Source organism: Salvia splendens, chromosome 15, assembly GCF_004379255.2.
Source record: "Salvia splendens isolate huo1 chromosome 15, SspV2, whole genome shotgun sequence".
In the NCBI taxonomy this organism is placed as follows: Eukaryota; Viridiplantae; Streptophyta; class Magnoliopsida; order Lamiales; family Lamiaceae; genus Salvia; species Salvia splendens.
The window spans coordinates 22,607,983-22,616,042 of NC_056046.1; the positions used below are offsets into that span (position 1 = coordinate 22,607,983).

The 8,060-nt window shown below is 36.7% G+C and overlaps 1 long non-coding RNA gene across 1 annotated transcript; it reads right to left on the reverse strand.

The window, feature by feature from the left end:
• Nucleotides 1-2,740: 2,740 nt before the first annotated feature.
• Nucleotides 2,741-5,934, reverse strand: LOC121767923. The gene is made up of 3 exons (XR_006043241.1): nucleotides 5,827-5,934; nucleotides 4,567-4,661; nucleotides 2,741-2,904 (listed from the first exon to the last, which is right to left on the reverse strand). It is a non-coding gene; the product is annotated as an uncharacterized LOC121767923 (long non-coding RNA).
• Between the last annotated feature and the right edge of the window lie 2,126 nt (nucleotides 5,935-8,060).

The following is an 8,060-nucleotide window of genomic DNA, read 5'->3' on the forward strand; positions in this document are numbered from 1 at the left end:
AGCCCATATCCAAAACCTTCCATAGATCCCTGACTGGGCCCAATATGAACTTAATATAAATAGAAGAATAAAAGAGACAGAATCATTATTCAAAAAATGGATGAAAATTTCGCCCACTCAAAATTATGAGAGAGGGACGATTTTTTTTTAGAATTTCTCCTCCGTGAGATTTTCAGCTCCTCCTCCGTGAGAAAGTTCTGTCTTCTTTATTCGAGTCCTAGTGTTTCGATAAGATCAGCCCACCCTGATGTCGGAATACAGTTCGGGACACCAGTCAGAAGATCCGTGGTCTAGTATTGAAGATCATCGTGGAGAAGGCGTGAGCAATCGACGATTCTTTGGCGAATCAAATCGGTAACTCTAAACCGTAGAATTCATGTTTAGGATTTATATTCTATGAGCATGAATTATTTGCGTTCTAGCATGCAATTCTGTGTTAACATGTGAATAGATTAATTCCATAATCTGTCAAATAGATCCTACGTCTGATTTATTTGTTTTGTACAAGTCTTCCGCTGTGCAAGGGGCTCCAAAACCCCAACATAGGGTAGATAGAGGCGGTCAGGGGAGTTACCAGGCTAGAATTCGACTTACTTCTTTTTGTTTTTTCTTCACGCTTGAGGACAAACATGTGGTAAGTGTGAGCAGTTTGATAAGTTGTATTCTGGGCCTTGGTTACTGGTCAGTATAATGTGCATAATTGGAATCTATTCTGCAAAACAGTTGCTAAAGTGTGCAGGGAAGTGTTCTAGTCAGTACGGGAATGTTCGGAGAATTCAGGTGAAAAGGGCGTCGGGATGTTGTTATCCTGACCAGTATGTATGCCAAAAAGGCTCGAGATGGAGAAGAAGGATAGCTGGGAAGATCAGCCGCAAGCAAGGGGGCAAAAGAGTCATTTCATGTTTGAAGTCTACCCTAAAAATCAAGGGAGGCCTCCCTATAAAAGGAAGCCACTTGGAGAGAGAATCATCATCAATTAGTTAGTTAACTCCTACGCTTAGTTAGCAATCTCTCTTCGGTAGATCACTCCTTCAGCATTATCCTTCGTAATTCTCGTTCCTCGCCACAGCCATGGTCACTTGAAGATCATCAGTTCGCCGGAGTTCCATTCTCTAGTTCCAGTCAGCGTGTCTCGTAGTGTCAACAGTTTCATCGCCCAGAGTGGCAAACAATCTTTATTGCTTTCTTAGTTAATCGCATTCTGTTTTCTTAGGATTGGATTTGTTGCACTTTAAATATTTGCTTACTTTGAAGTATTAGTTGTGATCCAAACGTTTTATTGAGTATGAAGTTGTTTTCCAGCATCGGTTCATGTTTAATTTCGCTTCTTTCAGCCTAGATAGCTTAGATCTAACTGTTACGGTAATTTCCAGTGTGGAATCGCATGTTTTAACTTCTGTAGTTAATTTCTCTGAGTTTGCAAGTCTAGATAGCTGTTAGATTTTAGATCTGAATTAGTTAAGTGCGAAAACCCAGTTTACGTGATTTCTGCCACCCTGCATGTTGACCAGTAAGCATAATTGCAGTTTCAGTGTTCGATCTTTTGATTCGAAGTTTTAACTGTAGATCTGTGTTCTTGAAGTTGTTAATCTGTGTTTTTATGGTGATGAATCTGGTTTTGCTGATCTGATTTGATTTATGTTGAAGAAGACAACATCTCCATCCAAGTTTCAGATCACTTTTGCTTTTTAACAACTTTTTACTTTTGTCCTTACTTTTCAGTTGTTACTTTTCAGATCTGCAGGTCTAGTCACATAACTACCTCTTTTCCTCTGATATTCCGTTTAGCCTTTTATAGTAAACTCGTACCTTCCACATTTATTAGCCAAACATCATGTTCCCCACTCACACGTACACAGCCGTCTGTTTAACATCTCTCCCGCTTCCTAGTCAGTAGAGTATCACCTTAAATTCCAGCCTAGATAAGTGTCAACCCAAAGCGTGGTAGCTAACCAAACCTTTCCAGAATATCACCACAATTCCCAAAACGCATTCATCTCTGTGGGATTAGACCCTTACGTCCACTATACTAGCCAGTAGAAGTGGGTTGAGGATTATTGATACCAGGTTCAGGATTAGCAGGGACTTCCATACTGATCAGTAGGATACACCCTTTGCTTGAAACAACACCTGCACAAACCTGCTCTTTCAACTCTTAATCCATCTTATATCAGACAATTCACTTACCTTTGTGAATTTTCGTATTACACTTTTATATTATAATGGTCACTTAGTCTATAACTTACTTTCTTTCCATATCCTTCCTTGAACTCATTTTCTTCTCTTTTACTTATACTCTTTCATAGTTTACATATATTTATTAGTATCTTTCATTAGGACATACTTTTCATCAACATTTTCAGACACATCCTCCCTGCAATTTTTTTTAAATCTTTTACACATACCGACGCTACCGAGATTCGAGCTATATGGGGTGGCCAGTCCCATATAACATCTTTCTCGATCACACGGAAAACTATGTCCCGTACTTTGCTAACTTCTGTCCACTTGAGACCAAGGCAGCTGCATCAAGTCACTGGTATTAACAGACATTTAATCCTACGTGACATGTTTCTACACACTTTATTGACTCACTTTTATCCAGAAACCGCCTAAACCTAGCTCTGATACCAAAATTTGTAACACCTCTTACCCGGTATGTAAACCCACCGAATAAGTGATGTCACGTTTCAGTATCGAAAACCCGTGTTGAAATTTTTTTTTTCTTTTGAGCTTGAAAGCACAATTAAAATCTATTACATTTAAAAACGTAACATTTATCCAGCGGAAGGTTAAAGATTAAACTATTACACAACATGCCACATCTACTAAACCAAGTTGACCACCAGTACTCACCAAAGATGCAAAGCTGCGCAACACCACTGACATAATGTCGACTCTAACCTGCAGGGGGAGAAAGAGGGGGAGTGAGCTCGAAAGCCCAATAACAATATCCAAACTACAAAATCCAACCCTCTCAGCTAAGACAATAGTAACTATAATAACTACATTATTTCCTTTTTAATCTTTTGCTTGTTTTCATTTCAATTTCACAGATCTCCAAAATTACTTACAATCTCATTATATCAAACTTATTTGTATTATCGTCGTACAACTTTCCATATAATCTTACTCATGTCTCTTCAGAGATTTCATTCTTAATATCATTTCCTTATCATCTTGACTTATTATTATAATATATATATATTCCAAATCCTCATAATTTTCACACCAAAGCATACATGTTCAGATACCCATATATATTCATCATATCATTCTCGCCATATTTCTCTTATGGTCTCTTGATAACAGATTCATATATTTATTTCTATACTACAACATTTTCATTGTATCTTATAGCTTTGGTTTCTCCAGATTTCGCATATCATCATATATCATTTCGTATCACATTTTTCTCCTTTTTACCATTTATTTTCGTATACTATTTTTCCGTGTTAATTACCCCGAGCGGGGACCGTTCAACATAAAATATCATTTCCTCCGTGAGGACCGATCAACAATCATATCATATATCATATTTCACAAATCACATATCACATATCACAGATCCTTTATTCACAAGTCATCAGATATTATTTTTTTCTTATCTTATCATATATCACAGATTTCAGATTACAGATCATTTATTCAGAAATTATAAGATATTATTTTATCTTATCTTATCATATATCACAGATTACAGATTACAGATCATTTATTCAGAAATCATAAGATATTATTTTATCTTATCATATATCACAGATTACAGATTACAGATCATTTATTCAGAAATCATCAGATATTATTTTATTTTATCTTATCATATATCACAGACTACAGATTACAGATCATTTATTCAGAAATCATCGGATATTATTTTATCTTATATTATCATATATCACAGATTACAGATTACACATCATTTATTCAGAAATCATCAGATATTATTTTATCTTATAGCCCCAATATCTGCTTGGTTTCAGGCAGGGTACACGGACCAGATCAGAAACAGAATCAGATGCCAGACGCGGATTTTGTCCTCGAGAGGACTCCGCACAGACCACCCATAGGGTGCAGACAGATAATCAGACCACCCATTAGGGTGAAGATCAGACAGATCAGATAGGGGCCCATCAGATAACAGACGATCCTCGCTTCGGTTATCCAGAAGATGAGTGATCACAGATAATGCAGTGCTGCTGTCCTATGGCATGCCAATTGTACCCAACACATATGACCAAGCAAACGGGACTTTTTATTTCATATTCTTCTGTTCATTTTATTCAGGCTCTACCTATCAGATAACTTCTTTTTCATATACATTCAAATATCTTTTCATAATCTATTACATTTCATTGCATATCATATCCAATGTCTTTTATTCATATTCGTATCATTTTTTTTCCACAGATCATTCATATTAAAATTAATAAGAATCATAATAATCCACTTATTAAATTATAAGCATATTTAAGCACATTATTTAATAACACCTCACATATAATCACATTATAGCACACATCATCTCAACCAAAAGAATCAAAAATCATAGAGAGGATACGCTACCTCGCAGGCTTATGAACATAAGCCTATTTCACCTTGATACTTCTCTACCCTCTAAGCCACACCTTTGTGACCAAAACGCACCATATGCTCATTCGCTTTATGCATAATATAAATAGCATACCAATTAATAACTCATATTTACCCATGATCATGTTTTCATCATTAAATCATCAAAATAAATTCATTTGCTATATTAATTTAATATCCTCTTATTCTTTAACTTTCTAATATACAACAGCACTGGACTGATTCGTCATAAAATTTCTATATTCATACGGAAGGATTTAGAGGCTTGACCTAATATTTTTAAATACCCAAAGAAGGCTGGTTTATAATCCAACAAGATTCATTCAAAGATTCCTAATAGTTTAAGAGATATTCTCGTTTTCCCACAGACTACCAAAATAAGCCCATCTGGCAGTAGTCTATAAACAATTTTATGAATGGTATTTGTACTCTTTAATTCATCATAAAATTCCAAGAACACCTGGACACCATATAGTTAATTTAAAAATTATTTATTCGATTTTACCTCTAGCTCAAGTACCCGGAATAATTCAAATAAAATATACAAAAATAGGGCAGTTTACCAGAATTTCGACAGTTTATAGTCATATGGTTCAAACAATTTATACGTATATTAAACGAACTCCCAAATTCTCCATAATAATCAGGGACTCTCTAGACGCATCAGAGTTATTATAAAAAATTGATAAACCAAACTTTTCACAGTCCTAAATATTCAAAACAATTCGGAATATGGGGCTGAAAAACAGAGGAGTAAATCTCACTCATACTTTTGTATCAAATTCTATTTCCATTTATGTTTAATCATCCCATTAACCATAAATCAACAACCATTTACTCTATATAATATCAAAACTATTTAGTTATAGCCAACTATGTTCGGTTATTTCACAATTTCTACCAGAATTGGATTTCTTTCCGATTATCGAATCAAACGACGTTTATTCATGACGTTAAACACTTTTCCCAACCAAATTCAAATCCACAACAGGCCAAACACCTCAATTATATCCTAGGGTTTCGATCATGATGGAAATTTGGGTTAGGGTTCGATACATTTAAATCCAAGGGTATAACCCAACGTTATCGACGTCTACAAACTCGTATCTATCGAAAGAATTAAACAAAGACCACACCTCCACTCACACCTATGAAGCATGAAAATCACAGCCCACACACCCTCCAAATCATCACTCAAATAGCAACAAAAGTGGTATAGAAAAGAAGGTTTACCTCAAGTCATCGGGGAATACGCGTCTAGAATTCGATTTCACTGAACGATTTGCGAAATAGAGGGGGATGAAAGCTTGAGGTCTACTTCTCCTATGGGGCTGATATGCACGGTTTTTTTTTGAAGAAAATGAGTGGAAGATGAAGTCTAGATTAATATATAGTTGATTAGAAGTTTCTAGATTTAGTTTATTATGTAAAATATTTTTAATTATTCTTTTAATCTTCCAATATTTTATTTTCCTACCATATGATATCACATTTAGGATTTCTTTATACCCTCCTTTAGCATTTAGATTCTAGTTTAAGGTAAAATTATTCCCGTCTATATCTTCAAAAGTTTTGCAGATCGTTTTCGCTAAAAACTGAAATAATCGGCGATAGAATTTTTTAATTACCTTCAAATGGCCCAAAACATTTCCTCACATTATCTACAATTTTTCTAGGCCATAATTTGTAATGTATAAAATTATTACCCCTTAGCTTCGATTTATGATTTTACACTGACAAAAGAAATTGCCGAAAATTGACTAATCGACGTTTCGTATCAAATTCATACCTTACGGTTTAACTTAACTACTATTCCTCGTCACATATCCAAACCTTTCATCTAGTCATATAATTCGGGATATTACACTACTAGCAAACCATTGTATCGTTGCAAATATGTAGTATTCCCTCCGTACCTTTTTAGGAGTCCCAGTTTATTATTTTTGGGTGTTCCACTTTAGGAGGTCCGGTTAAAATATTTCATAAGTGGTAATAGGCCTTACATTCCACTAACTTTTTTCAACTCACATTTTATTATAAAACTATTATATAAAAGTAGGACCCACATTCTACTATCTTTTTTCACCAACTTTCATTTACATTTCTTAAAACTCATACTGAACTCAAATAAGACTCCTAAAATGGGACGATGGGAAGTAATAAATAAAATATAATAATCTATTAAATTTAGAGTTCGTCTGATTGTCTTGTTTAACGTGGATATAAAGGGGGTTATCATGACTCTGCCAGATGTTTGATTGCCTGGTTCGTACGACACTCAAACCCAGGAACACTGATAACTCAAACCTTCACAACTGCTGCGATAATTCTAAATCCTACACATCGTGAAACTCTGCAGAACAAATGTGGACCTTTTTGCCCCTATATAGTGGCCACCCTCTCTTAATTTTCTCCTCTAGGCAATCTTTGAGTTTCTGAAATGAAATGATTTAGTTTTAAATAGAGCTAGTTGTTAAATAAAAAGATAATAATACGTCAACATGAGCGTAAAAGTTAAACAAGTAGCTTGGGCTAACTACTACTCCCTTCGTCCGCCATTAAAGCATCATTAACGCGGCGGGTCGGACCGCAGTTGGGTCCTGGCCCGCGTCACGCGGCGTTGGAGAGGAGCATTTTGCGGCCTGGGACGCGCCCGGGGTCCGGCCCGACTCAGGGGTAAGTACATCGGGATTGGCCGCGACGCGGTCCGGCCCAGCGTTAATGGTGTTCGTGCCGGACCAGGTCGCAACTTCAAAATATTTTTTTTAATTCGAAAATTTATCTGTAAATACCTCTCCATCCATTTTCATATCTATTCAACTTCATTTCTCTCCCTGAAATTCGAAAAAATGCCTCTTCGTCAAAGAGCAATCGAAGCTCAAATGGCCTGAATGTTAGAGGCGGCGATACCGGCAATCCAAGAAGAAATCAACAACGAAGTGGAACGCTACCAAGCTGCTATTCAAGCGTGGAACGAACAACACGTCCGGGTACTACGTACTCGGATGTATATCCACCGAGACCGTGAACAAGCTGGTTTGCAGCTTTTCACAGATTATTTCTCTAGAGATCCGCGATGGAGTGATCAGATATTCCTTTGCCGGTTCCGAATGCGGGGGCCTTTGTTCATGTGCATTGTCAATGCAGTTATAGCTCGTGACTCGTATTTCAAGCAAACCGCCGATGCTGTGGGCTGGCAAAGTAAATCGACTTTGCAGAAATGCACATCTGCCATACGTCAACTCGCTTACGGAACTACTTCAGATATGTTCGATGAGTATCTCCACGTAAGCGAGCATACTGGATGGGATTGTCTAGCTAAATTCTGTTGGGCAATCATCGAAGCATTCAAGGATACATACTTGAGAAAGCCAACGACCGACGACGTAAGGAAGTTGGTGAACATGCACGAGAAGACCCACGGCTTCCCGGGGATGCTGGGCAGCATCGACTGTATGCACTGACAG